The sequence below is a fragment of the Prunus mume genome, linkage group LG4 (assembly GCF_029339155.1).
Source record: "Prunus mume cultivar Tortuosa linkage group LG4, ASM2933915v1, whole genome shotgun sequence".
Taxonomy (NCBI): domain Eukaryota; kingdom Viridiplantae; phylum Streptophyta; class Magnoliopsida; order Rosales; family Rosaceae; genus Prunus; species Prunus mume.
The window spans coordinates 453,817-469,298 of NC_142701.1; the positions used below are offsets into that span (position 1 = coordinate 453,817).

Sequence of the window (15,482 nt, forward strand, 5' to 3'; positions counted from 1 at the left end):
CTTACTTTCTGTGGAATGTATTTAAAAGATGTGGACATGGCTTTCAATCATCCTCAGCGCAATAATGACGAAGGTGTGAGAAATGAGAAACTTTATGTTTTTGCCCAAAGTGCACGACCATTTGGAGATCCTGCACGGGGAGAGTTGTTTTCCAGAAATGACATGGAGGTAGCGCATTGGTTCGTACTGAACAATTGTGATGATATAATGGCCTACTTAGATAAGCATGAAGAGATGATGAAACGAGAACATCCATCACATTTGTATGCCAAGAAACACCGTGAATTGTTTCCACAATGGTTTTTGGAATATGTAAGTTATAAGAGTTTTCTACACATTTGACATATATATGTTGTATTATTTAATTTTCTCAAACTAACATGTGAATGTTTTTGTATAATATTAGGTGAATAATTTAAATACAAATTTATAAATAAACCCAATCCTAGACATGTATTTATAAAAAAACCCAAGCACTATTTAAACATAGAAACACACCCAAAATCAACCCCAAAGTCAACTTTTTGGGTATGTTTATAAATGGGTTTTGAGTGTGTGTAATGATGGGTTTTGGGTGTGTTTATATGTTTAAATAGTGCTTGGGTTTTTTTTTATAATTTCAACCCCCATTTTGGGTGTTTTAGTGAAACTCCCTAATTTAAAATCATCGAATTCCCTCACTTACAGTGAAGAGTTATATAACTTGGCGTTCGACCCGATTCGCGCTGAATTATTCTCAGGTTGCCATGTTAACGGCGTCAAGTTTTTGGGGATTGCATGAGATGACAAGTTGTGTACGCAAAACAGCGGTGTCCATGTCCCAGGTGGAGGCGAAAGTACTGACATTGATTTCTATGGAAAACTCACAACTGTGGTGCAAGTGCTTTACAAAGACCGATACCAAGTGATCATGTTTAAGTGTCGATGGTTTGATACAAACCCAAATAGGCAGGGAAGTGTTAAAATCGACCATGGCTTACTATCTGTGAACATGAACAGAACTTGGTATGATGACGACCCTTACATTTTGGCAAACATGGCAACACAGATTGTGTATCTAGATGACCCTAAAGCCGGGAGCGGTTGGAAAGTTGTTCAGAAGATGGATCAAAGGAACATGTATGCTATACCAAAACTAGACTCAACTGACAACGATGTCAACAACGTTGCTGACCAACATTTCGAATCTTCAATGAAAAATGATGCGGTAACACTTCGAGATACAAATGTTATACAAGAACCGTTTCAGATACAAGGAGTGTCTACAATGACGATGATGTAGTTATAGAGGAGGATTGTGAGACTGAAAGTGATGATAGCGACGATAACGAAAGTTATTATAGTTCAAATGATAAATAATGCAATTTATTTTGACTTGCCATGCAAAACATAGTAAATGAATTTTTTTGTAATTTCATTATGTTAGTGTAAAGATTTTGGCAAATATGCTTGTTTGAATATATGTACTTGTTATATCCAAACCTTATATATGTGGAGAAATGAAACATTGTTAAATAAATTAAGCTATAAAAGTAAATGAGAAATGAAAAAAAATTGAGCTAAAAAAATTGTTAAATAAATATATCCAAATCATTTTGGTAATATTTTTGAAAATCGTTTGTAGAGAACATTTTCTCAACAAAGGAAATTGAGAAACAAAGACATTCCCTTAGCAAAATAAAAGGAAAATAAATGAAAATGAGAAGCGGCTTCTTTTAAGTTGATACTACATAATATATTAATATATTAAAATTACATATAATAGGAGTTGTTGATTGATACTAAATCCGATGGACACATAATATTTTTTTTTGGGGTTCATTATAATTAATAATTTGATAAACCACGGGTTTATTTATTTATTATTTTATGTTCCTTGTTGAATTATTTGTTTGATAATCCTTTAGCTATTGATGTCTAGTTTCAAATTTGCTATCAATATATATGGTCCAATTCTTTAAATTTGCTATCAATATATATGGCCCAATTCTTTTTATATAATTTTGTTCAAGACTTGTGACATCTAAAATCTCATAGCCGCCCTTACAATGAGTAGTTTTAAATTTGCTATCAATATATATGGTCCAATTCATTTTATATAACTTTGTTCAAGACTTGTGTCACCTAAAATCTCAGAGCAGCCCTTACAGTGTAATATAAAGTGGAAAAGAAAGATGGGAAATTATTGTATAATCACCCTTTGGTCTTGAGGTCTTCTTATACATAGTGTTTAAAAATATATATAGAATCATTTCAAATTAAATAACTAATTAAATAGTCTTTGGTAGGGTTGTGTATCATTTTGAAACCAATGTAATTTAGCCAATTCGCATCCAATCCAATATATATTGAATCATGATTTTTTTTCAATCCAATCCGATCGAACTAAAGGTTTAAATTCAATATCCGATTCAATCTATATTGGATTGGATGATCAGTTTTCATAATTAAAAAACATAATAATGAAATATGAAACATTTATCGTTATGTTTAATCTAACCAAAATATTTTAATAGACATAAATCTAAAATATAAATGATATGCTAGAGAAAATTGTTTTGATTCTATAATATATTATACCTTAATATTTATTTTGCCCGACCAATTTATATATCCTAACCAACCATCAGACTAAGCAGATATTAAAATGAAATAAATATGTTCTACATTAATATCTGCTTAGTCTGATGGTTGGTTAGGATTTTTTGTTTTGTTCAATGAGTTCCTATTTATTTGATTACTTTGTCTTGGATGCTTGTTTAGTTCTGCAGATGTCAAACCTTATTAGAAGTCGTAAAGCGGTGACGATTGCACTGAGTTCGCCTCCCCCAACTCGATCGTCGGCTGCCTTGCTCCAGGCCCGATTGGTCCCAAGGTGTCCCATGCACCAGCGTCATCAGCGTTATTAGTGGCGCAACTGTAGCACTAGGCATCGTCACCGGCCCGCCAGCACCACCGACACCATATCGACAGACGTTACTAGTGCATCGGGGTCATAACCAGGTAAAGATTTCCTTCAACTCCAGTTGTTTTGGACCAATATATTTATAGTTGAATTTTTTATTTATTTAACATTAATTTCATATTTGTTTGCAGCCAAGAAGAACACCCAGGGGCCGTCTCGGCAGTTGAAGACAGCGAAGGTCACTGGGTGACCAACAATCGTATCAACACTGGATCGACGAGCGGCATCGGATTGCACCGACATCGGAATTGCATAGCTCATTGGCCCACGACATTGGTCACGTCGTTCGAACCCATTGCCCAATGCAATGGAAGTCTTGGAAGGTCATGCCTGACGAGATCAAGACAGAGGTGCACGGACAGTTGTCGGTATGTATCCTACCTTTTAATTATTTTTCCTTCAAACTTTATATATTTCTATTACTTAATGTATGTAATTCATTTATTGCAGACAATGATTGAAATATCGGCTGATACACCGATATATCTGCGATATATCCGTATTTTCAACTCGGCACCGTCACAGGGGTAAGGTCATATCTTCTCCTGTATCGACGATATATCCCCGATAAGTGCGATATCTCTGATATTTCCCGATACCCATAATAGAACCCAAAAAAAATTTAGAAGTTTGAAGGCAATTGAAGAAAATTGAAAACAAAAAATAACTAATCCTTGCCTAGAACCCTAGAATTTATTAATATGAAGATTCTACGCACAGTCCACTGCCCATATACCTCCAATCCATCCGAAGAGGACATGACGATCAATTTTGGATCTATGAGCATAGGAACTAGACCTTGTACTAACTCAAATGAATCTTTATGATGGCTATGGTTATGTCATGTCTGATTATAGTGGAACTAGTTATGGAGCTCAAGATGATAAAAAAGATTATGAACCTACTAGTTGGTTAATCCTAACTATCCCATATATGGGAGGACAATAGGGAGCTCAAGAGAGACCTATGTGCACCATGTTCAAACATGGCTTATAAACTGCTCGAGTTACATGACTTGGTATGACTATTGTATGAATCTAGATGGTTGTTCCTCATTGTTTGAACCTCATAGGAGCTCTTCATTTATGTAGATGGACGTTTATCTAAATTGTAATACAATGTTTAAACAAACTATGAATTTATGCATGGTTTATTCATTCTAATCAACATTTTATTTTCAAACTTTTCATTAACGCGCATTACATACCACTTATATTTCATCATATGTATATCTTATTATTAGTAAATTTTGAGTTTTATTTGTTCAATACATTTATTGATAATGCACATAACATTTATGAAAGTTTTACACCAAAATTATTTGTTTCAATGCCTATATATGTCATTTTTGTTTATTTTTTCCCGATACCTAAAATGATAACGATATATTCCCCGAAATATCCATAAATTGGAGGCCCAATATTATCTGCACGGCCGATGTTTTAATCCTTGATTGCAGACAAACTACAATTTAGAGGACCTCGACGACGAGTCGTTGGCGTACATCAATAGACTCTGTGCTGAGAAGTACAAGCAGTGGAAGAGCGACTTGCACCACCATTTTCAGGCATTTGATGATCCGCAGGTTGCTCTTCAAGAGGGTTGCCCGAAGGAGCTTGAGGGGTGGGAAGATAGTTGGGCGTGGCTCTGCACTCATTTTCAGGCCCCCGATTATGTGGTATTTTTTTAATATTAAGTTCAAAATTATTACATGTTTCTTACTAATGTTTATTTAATTTTTTATATTTAATTTCAATTTCAACTAATACGTTTATTTTTTGTACAACAGAATACGGCCAAACTAAATAAGGGCAATAGGAACAAGAAGACTCTTCTCCACCATTCAAGTTCTAGGCCTTTCTCATTTAGGATGGACGCACGATGGTGGGTAATAATAAAATAGTTTATATTCAATTTTTAATATGTCATTAATATTAATTTGTTTTTTTAATACTAACATTTTTATTCTCTTGTGCAATTCAAGGGGGGTCCAAATTCCCAGAGATCGACGTCTTTGGCGAAATTTATGTTCGACCTGGGAATGAGTTGGGCAAGTCCCTTCATGTAAGTATTCTTTAATTTTAATTATTATCTTACGCATTCAAGTTTCAGGGTTATTATATGAATGTTTTAATTAATATTTTACATTATGTTAAACAAACGACGATGGTGGAGAGGAGCCAGTTGGTTCTTTAGGAATCCGCCTCCCAACTTCCTCCCGATACTCCGCTCAGTCTGTGGATCCTCCACAGGATGCTGGGTTTCAGATCTTGACGGAGGCGTTGGATCGGACTCTCGGGAGGAGGTCGGGGACATATTGTAAAGGGATGGGGAATGCCCGGCGGAGGGAACCTAGGCCCCATTCATCGTCGCAATCAAATAGTCGGAGACTGCTTTGGCGACAAAGGTGGCCAAGCTTCGAGGTCAAATATACGTGCTTCTAGAGTCCCTCGCTCGGTTCGGCATTCCAGATCCCGCATTTTGATCCCTCGTCAACCTCCGAGCTCGTCCAACCTGAGCATGGCCACCAGACCTTTGCCCTTGTAGACAATGTCCAGACCTCCGTGCCGCATTTGCCAAACGACCAAGTAGATTTTGGAACTTTGTTTGATTAGTTTTTTACTTTCATAATTATATTTTAAACATTTCTCTTGTACTATACATTTATATTGTTTTATAAAAAAAAAAATTTCTCTTCATTACATTTTTTTATTGCAATTTCATTTTATTACCCAAAAAAACCAAATTTTTTTTACAAAATTAAAAAAAAAACGTAAAATTAAAATTAAATAACATATATTTTATTTTGCGACCAAACTCTTTTAAATCAGCATATTCACTTTACAAAATAAAAAGCGTAAATAAAAATTTAAAATAAATATATTTTATTTTTGCACGTGAAGCCTTCGTCTCGCGAAAAAGAAATGTGTGACGAATATAATCCATCGCATTGTGTAATTACAGCGAACATGCTTTCGTCGCGCAAAGATTTGTGAGACGAACAATTGGGTCGTCCCTAAACCTTTTGTAACGAAGGTTAACTGCCGCTCAGATTTGTGCGACCAATGAAAAAACTTGGTCGCGCACAGTCTTTCTTCACGATCTTTGCGCGAAGGATTCTGCGTGACGAATTTTCTGTCGTGCTGAAATTTGTGCGACTAAAATGAACTTTGTGCGACGAAATTCTCTTCGTCCTGCAAATGGTAAAATGTAGTAGTGTTAGTTAGATTTAATTTAGGTATTCGAATATTAAATTAATTTGGAGTCCTCGTGGGAACGATACTCACACTCGTCAAACGCTATACTACATTATTCTTGTGCACTTGCAAGGACAGACCAAGTTACAGGGAAGGGTGTGATGTGTTGCACTATGGCTCACATTTACAATACAATCCAAGGACAAGTCCAAACCGCCATTCATTTTTCTGATTGATCTTTCTTCGAATTCTTCTCGGAGTGGCTATGCCTGCCCTATGGAGAAGAGGTTCCTAGCTGGGATTAGCACCAACATCAAAACCTGCTGAAAACCCAGGCCACAAGGCTGGCCCTGCAAAGAATTAAATCAGGTTCGAGATTTTTGTTAATCAGATCTAGTAATACAATATCATCATATCTATCTACTCTACCAAACAAAAGAAAATTTAAAAAAAAAATAGAAATGAACCAAACCCTAAAAGAACAGATTGAAGAAAGGTATACAAGTGACGAAATGATGAGAGGGCCGTTTAGGTTAAACATACCTGATTCTGGTGAATCGCCAATTCGATTAATGCTTGAGAACGTCAGGTTCTTTATTAGCATCGTCTTCATCTTCATCTAGGGTTTCTGGAGCTACTCTACACATCCCAATTACCATCTCCTTAATCAATAGAAGCTAAAATCCCTAATGAATCCCCAAACAAAGTGTAAAAGTTTTTTTATTGTGCAAAACCACCTCAGGGTTGGATCAATTTATAGAGAGGATAGAGGGTTCCAGAAGGCCAGCCAGAAGAGTTTGTGTTTGCTCCAGGCTATCACCCCTGTACATTAATTTATTTTCTTAGTAGTCCAGTTGGAGATCCTCGCAAAAAATTAATCTGCAGAAATATTGATTACTATTTTTGGTACAAAAGGAGGAATTGTTGAATATATTTGTTTGAGGAGTTTTATTAGGAGTGAAAGTGATTCCAGACCCTCCCAAGAAATCAAAATCAAAATCAAAATTCAGCATTATTGGATAGGAAAGGAATCAAAATTATAATAATGAATTTTAAAACTAGTGTTTATCTATGTTTACACCATATTTGATCAACCAATCAGAAGACAACAGGTGAAAAAAAGGACCCATGAGGATGACCCGATAAAATTAACCAGCAATTAATTGCACCCACAAAGCACCATCAGTAGGGGAGAGCCCTTGGCACCCAAGATTGCCGATCGTGGCAAAAGACTCGTTTCGTCAGGTATTTCTCACAGGTACACGTGGCACCTTCTCAGACAATATGCAAAGTCTTACATCGAAATTTCACACAAGATGCACACCTCCCAAAGTCTATAAAAAGGGGCATAAGTCCCAAAAAGGAGGTAACTGCTACATTCAACAATTCTATCATTACTCTATTCATATCACTAGTCACTCTGTACTTATTCTAATCTAAGCATCGGTGAGCCTTCGGCTAGTACCACACCGGTGCCAAAAGGCTTACTGAGCATTCTTTGTCTTGCAGATCAACCGCTCTGCCGAAGATCACGCGGGGCCGAAGGTGATATCATCACTAAGTTGGACCCAAAAGTGTTCGATCATTTTTGAGCATCAACAATATGCAATTGGTGACTGATGTTAGAAGATGCCATTTCAAATATCAGACCCTCCCAAGACACCACGGCTTGGAAGAATTCAATATAGCGGGTGTCTTGGAAGAATTCAATACGGCTTGGCTGATAATGTATTTGTTTATTTGAAAATATTGAAGGACTGACTGCCAAAATTGTACCCAATAAGCAATAGCAACCCAAATAGAATATTTATTTCAAAATTGTAGCTGCAGTCTCTATTGTTTAGTGGTGATAATTAATTGTCTCAAAAATCAACTTAGGAGACAAATCAAAATCAGTATCTAGTGTGAGTTCTCAAAAATCAAGACGCATCTTGAATCTTGTACGAGTCTCCAAAGTTTTAAATTGGAAACAAATTTATATTCCTTCCCTCTTATACTAATCTAATGTAATGCTCTATTCTAGAACCGAAGTTGGTCGCATTTTATTTGTTTGATCTTAGTTAGTACTTCTCTTTTGATTAGTACGACTTCTCATTTTATTGTGAAGTTGTTATTGATGTGAACACTTGTTAACAGGTGAATTTGTACCTAACAGATTAAGACATAATCACATACATAACACAAGCGTTTGAGTGGTTCACCCATAATGGGGCTACATACACTATAGTTTAATTTATAGCTTTGTATTTGTATTTGAATATGGAGATTACATTGTACATGAGAGAGATATGGGGAGAGAGGCTTAAGAGCTCTTGTAGAAGAGAAATAAAGGGCTTGGGAGAGCCCTTGGAGAAGTGGCAGCTGCTGGTCCCTTTGCTTGGAGGTGGTGAGCTCCCTTTTGTAGTCCAAGTATGATAGAGAATGCATGACTCTCTTTGATTTGGGGATTCTACTTGGCCTCCCCCTGATTTGGGCTGTGGGCATTGAGAAGGCATATGAGGGGGCATGGCTAGCTACTCCTTGTTTGGTGGGATGTGAGGTATGACAAGCAAGAGTTATCCCTTAATTGGTGGAATTTGCTTAAGGTGAGGTCAACATGGTGTCAACAACACTTTTGGATCCACATAAGAAAAGTTAGTGAAAAAAATATTGAAAGTAGATGGATGTATGCATTCTCATGTATTTTTTGGTCTTATTATGCGCATGCACAGGGACGGACACACAGAGGGACAAATGGGGTCAGGCGACCTTATGGTAGCTGGGAAAAGTAGTGGTGAAGCTTTGGTGCGACCGTATGGTGCGCTGGTGTGCAACCCCAAGGCACACACCAAATGCTCGACGAAGTGCCCAACAGAGGAGGAAGAAGCTTGCGCACAATGTGCACAGGAGCAATTTTTTTTTATTTTTTTTTAAAAACTGCTTGGCCAAAACGAAGTTGTTTTGGTCTAGGCGTGTTAAATTATTATTTTTAAACATGACTTCAAAATGACGTCATTTGAAGCCATGTTAAAAAAAATTTGAAAACAAAAAACTTAAAAACTCCAACAGCAGCTTATCTTCCCCTCCCGATTCCATCAGCCCTTCATTGCCAAAATACCCAAAAAATTTTCAAAATTCCCTCTCCTCTCAAAACCCTAACTAATCCCCAACCTCCACCACACCACCACCAACCAATACAAGCCGCCTCCACCAATGACAACCTCTTGTTGCCGCTACCATCGCTTCTCATAAAGTCAAGTGAGTGATAATTTTACATATATTATTTTGGGCTTTGGATAATTTTAATGAAATTGATATATCTTTCATGAATTATAATTTATTGGTATGGTGAAATTGATTGATTTTCTTATTTGGATTAGACTTTATATTAATAGATTGATTTTCTTTATGAATTAGAATTTTATGATATTTTGATATTGAATGATTTTTTTTATTTAGATAATTGTATTAGAGTTTATATTGATTGATATTATTATTTGGATTAGATTATAGTAGTCTTTATAATTGATTGAATGAATTAAGTTATGTGTAGAATAAAATTATCATGGAACGATACTTTAAGAGAAAAGTTCCTATGGATGGTGAGTCTAATCCGGGTAGTTTAAGTGCAAGAGCAAGACCTATTGAATTAGATGAAATATTGGCTAATCTTCAAGTAGACCCTGGACTAAGAACTCAAATGATGGATTATAGTCCTAATCATTGAGATGAGATCCGAAGAGCATATCTTCAAACAAGACCTTGTCAACCTAAAGGTCATAGATTCCCACAAACTAATTAGTCCGAAATTAATAGACGGTTCATTGCCCAAAGGTTTGATGAGTTTGAGTGGTTGGAGTATAGTATAGTTAAAGATGCTTTACTCATCAACTTCAACTAGCTCTTGTTGCCGTGACAAAGAAAAATATTGATGTTGCTTCTTTTTTCACAACGGCTAATTGTTTGGTTAATGTTGTTGGAGCATCTTGTAAGCGTCGTGATGCACTTAGAGCACAATACCAAGAAAAGCTTGTAAAAGCTTTTGATGAAGGTTGTCTTATAACGAGGCGATACTTGAATCAAGTTACTACTCTCAAACGTGCGGGTGATACACGATGGAACTCACATTACGCTATCTTGATTTGATTCATTTCTATGTTTCCATTTGTGGTGAGTGTGCTTCAAATGATTGTTCATGATAACTCTAATGATAGTTCGAGTGAAGCATTTAAGTTATGGAGATAAATATAATCTTTTAAGTTTTGTGTTTCACATGTTTTTTATGAAAGCTATATTGGGAATAACAAATATTTTGTTTCGAGCATTGCAAAAGAAGGATCAAGAAATTGTGAATGCAACGGGTTTAGTTCAAACATGCAAGAAAAACCTACAATTGATGAGGAATAATGAGTTTGAGAAAGAGATGCATAAAATATTCCTTATGTGTATTTGCTTATTACATTGGCTTTAGTTTTACTAGTTGCAACTGCTTTAGTAGAGAGGGCATTTTTCGCCATGAATATTATCAAAAATCCACTTTGCAACAAAATGGGAGATCATTAGTTGAATGATAGCTTGGTTGTTTACATTGAGAGAGATGCTTTTGCTTGTATTGATAATGAAGCTATAATGCAACGTTTTCAAAATATGAAAACTTGTCATGGATAATTGTAGCTTGTATTGTTAGTTTTGCCATGAATTATAAATGGAAGTACTATTTTTATGTTTTTTAGTGTTATTTTCTACTCGACAATGGTGATGATTTGGATGATCCTGTATACGTACCAGATAAAATAACTCAAGTCACTGAAAAATCTTGTGGGAAGGGGAAAAGAGAACAAATCAACAACTTGATACACAAGTTAAGAAAGAGAAGAATGGAAATAGAGTTACTACAAAAGTGGGAAAGGTAGAAGGTGCTGCTAAATTCACTACAAGAAAACATGGATTCGGCAACAAAACATTAGACAATGACTAAAATCTCCTTGCCTATAACAACAATAGGCAACAACTTTTGAAAGTCCTTGTGTAGTCTGACATCTGTGAACGCGGGAAACCTAGATCCTGGCTTATTAATTTCATTATGTTGCCAATTTCATGGAGGGGGGAATTTGCCGCCATAATGAAAATGTAATTGGCAACGACTACATGTGTGCTTGCATATAGCTATGGGCAATAATTGTTTATTGTTGCTTAAATTATAAGGAGAGGACATGAAGAGAAAGAGCAACAACGTGTCACATACATAAGGCAAGGAATTGGTATCCTTGTGTTTTAATAAAACCAAGGAATCTAATTAAAATAAGTAACAATTGGTATTGTTGCCTATTCATTTTTACACACAAAACCTAAAAAGAAAAAAAAAAAAGATATTTTCAAGGCACTCAACTCTATCTCAAAATTCTAAAATCTCTTTTTTGACTCAGACCTTCTATGCTTATCACAGCTCCTCCTTCATCTCCTTTCTAACCCCATTTAACCCCCTTACTTTCTCTCAATCATAGAAGAAAAACCAAAGGCCACCCCACCCACACAAGCTAGCTGGAAGATATGGTCTTGATTTATTAGTTTTTGTTTAATTTTTAATTTTTAATTTCTTTTCTAATCCCAACTTCTCATCTTCTCTTGTAGCACAAAGAGACAAAATACCCACCCATTCTCTGTTTTTCCAGCACCATGGCCATCACCTAGAATTAGTAATCCCAACCACACCATTAAATCGTTGTCTCTCTCATTTGGGTAAAAAAAGCTTTCTTTTCTCTATTTTTTTTTTTTAGTTTTCACTTGGTTTTTTTTTTTTATGGGTTTCATTTACCCCCTTTTTTCTTTTTCTTTTTGTCTTTGTTTCTTTATAGGTCGTTCAAAATTTTTTGTTGGATAAGGTATTTAATCTTCAAATTTTCCTACTTCTTTGGGTAAAAAACCTTTCTTTTTCTCTAGTTTCACCCTGTTTTTCAGAGTTTCATTTCCCTTTTTTTGGGTCTCTTCTTCTTTTCAGGTTCTTCAAAGAATTTGTTGGATAAGGTATATTTGTCACTGCACTAATATGTGATTAACTTATTTACAAATATTGTGGGTATGCCCCTTGTTTATAAGGCTTTACTAAATAATTTGTCTGCATAACTTGTTCAGCTTTTGTTTTAGTTTTAATATAACTAATTGGTTGATTTTTATAAACTTTTATCAATAATATGATTGAGAAGCCTTGTTCTTTTTATACGTTCATGTCTTTCTGGAAGCATTGGTCTGCTAAAACATATAATTTGTTGGGTTTCACTATAAATTCTTCATTTGTTGAGGTTGGACATTTGGTATTGTTCATTTGTTGTCTCTGGTTTAGGATTTTTCCAAAAACTTGATTTCATTGGTTGAATTTTGTGTTTATCAAAATCTGGGAACCACATGCTATGTTATGTGGTTGGAAGTTTTAAAACTGATGAGGCTTTATTAATTTGTTGGTTGCATATAACTTGTTCATTTCATTTTGGTTAAAAAGAAATTTTTTGTGATATTATATCATGGTTATGTATATATATATATATATATTGTCTATTTAGAGAATGTCTTATTTTTTCTGAAATTGAAAGCACAATGTTGGAGTTGCTCACCACCGGCCAAAAAAGAGAAGAACTCATTTGGCTTGAGGAGCCCAATATGGATAGACAGTGGATTCATAATTGCAATCGACGTATACTACTGAGGAGTATTCAAATGGGGTTATGGAATGGTCGATCCCTCTCTCATTGGAATTGGCTTTGCGAATTGTTTAAGGATCCAGATTATCAGGTACACATTTGTATTTGTTTGTGTTTCATTGATTGGTTATATTATATAATGAATTATTCTCATTCATGTTTAATTTGGTATAATTTTTAAATGTAGGAAATTTGTATGGCTAATGCAAACCATTGCAAACAACAAAAATATAGCCATAGAAGAGGTGCACAACCATTTGTACAACATGTGCAAGCAAAAGCAAAAGTATGTATTTGACTACAAGTTAAACTGTTAATTTAAATTCAGTTTAATACAATGAATTTATATGATGGAAGTTAAAAATTGAGTTGTTTTTTTGATGCCTACTCATTTGTTCTTTCAATTTACAAAGAATGGAAAGCTCCCATCTTTCATTGAGAATTGGGGAGATCTACACCTAGACAGGAATCAACAATGGATCAGTGAGGCTGCCCAAGAGAAACATGTAAGTCAACAATGAGTAAATTTGATGTAATGATTGTTTTGTTATGTTATTCAAAAAGAGAATGAAAAATTGATATGGTAAAAAGAACTGTTTATTTATATGGTTCTCCTGGTTGGTGTTTTAGTTGGATAGGGTGTCTAGAGTAGATTGGGTGCCCTTTCTCTTGTCTTTTCCATTTGTTTTCCATGTATGACTTGCATAATCCAATTACATATTGCAAATGTTGACGCATGAAAAATATGAATACCATTTCAAGTTATTATAATTCATATTCAATCCTAGCTAATATGTATCAGATTTAATGTGGAAGTAACTTGGTTACTTTATGGTTTTAATTTACATGAAAAAATGAAGCAGAAATGAGATGACCTTAAGGCAAGGCTAGCTGATAAGGCTCCTGAGGGCACTCCATTTGATTCCATTGAGGTGCCATTGGAATTGGAGTTCCAGATCATGGCGAAGGACCTTGGCAGGAAGGGTAGGACCATTCGTGGCCTTGGTTCATTTCCTCGGATGCAGAAATCCACATCGAATTGTGCTTTTTGTTCTGAGCCTTCTATGGATCAATGGACTGAGATGCAAACTCAGTTCAGCCAAATAGTGGGTAGTGTTTCTGCTCTTCAAAAAGAGAATGAAAAAATGAGGGCTGAATTGGAGGCTATCAAGGGATCTCATGGGCAAAGTAGTGGTGAATCATTGCAGCAGCAACACCAGATTCGTTGCCCATCAAGTGATGATGCATATGACCATTTATCACCTATAAACAGTGATGAATATAGAGCATGATGCTGCAAAGTCATCCGTATGAACAATTATAGGATATTTTGCTGAATCTGTAACCACTTGATAAAAAATGCATTTTGTTGAACACTTAGGATTAGTGTCTTATTTTGGTAAACAGCCTTAGGTATTAGGCAGCAATAGATGGTGTTCAACTATTTTTATGACTACTTGTAAAAAGTTTTGAACACTTAGGCATGCAAACATTGCATATTTTGTATATTTTGAAGTGATGGAACAAGGTTCAAGACTTTATGAATATAAATATTGACTTTGGTGTGAAGTGCTTCATTCTGTATATATCAATTCATATTTTATATAACCAGAAAAAGAATTAATTATTTAAAAACTTCAAAAGAAAATTTAAATATATGGAATAGGCAACAACTTCAACTTGCAATAGGCAACGCCAAGTCCTTCCTATAATAATAAGCAACGAGTTACGTGTGGTTTCTTTCCGTGATATGCAACGACATGAAAGTTGTTGGAGACGAGAATAGGCAACAACATCACGGTCGTTCTCTAAGACAGACGCCAACACGTAACTTTATCGTTGCATTAGTACTCGAGCAACAACTCATGTATTTCGTTGTGTATTCCATTAGGACACGGGTATAATGCAACGATCGTCGCAACGACAATTTTTCATTGCCTATATGTTCAAGCAACAAATTTTGACATTTGACAACGACATCCAGTTGTTGCAGAATGGGTGTTTTTTTGTAGTGATTATCAGAACAGATTGAGCGGATCGTTGATGTAATGGAGAATAGGAGTACAACTTCGTGATGATGAAAGGGTCACAAGGCAGCAGCATTGCTGAAGTGATGAAAGCAGTTTCATCTTTACATGATGCAGGGCCTGGGAGCCATTTGTGGTTGTTTGCAACTCGGTTATTTCTAAATCAATAGAAAAGAGAAATGTTCACAACTATGGAAGATCCTAATGTCAAGCTTCAATGGCTTAACTATGAGCTTTCTGAAAAATAAGCTAGTTGTAATGTCATTATGATCAATGATATATTGTGTGGCAAACAATATGGTCTAAAATTTCTTAGAACTTTGTTTTGCTACTTGGATTTATTTTTTAGGTTTCTTATTTGGGTTTTCTATTTGGATGGTTAGTTTATATACAACTGCTATATATTAATGATTTTTATAATGAGTTGTTACTTGGATAACTTTAATTGGTTGTTTTGACTAAAAATTCATATGACTTTTGTTTTATATCAACGCATATGTGGATTTCAGTTTATTATGATGATGTGAATGTCTATAACACTGCAGGTTTATTTCAAGATATGGAAATTTCAAAAGATGAAAGGGAATTCAACCAAATTGTATGTGTTTGTATTCGTACC

General features: G+C 35.2%; 1 pseudogene; it reads left to right on the forward strand.

The window, feature by feature from the left end:
• The first annotated feature begins 36 nt into the window (after positions 1-36).
• LOC148917577 (uncharacterized) lies at positions 37-5,409 on the forward strand (annotated as a pseudogene).
• Positions 5,410-15,482: the final 10,073 nt, after the last annotated feature.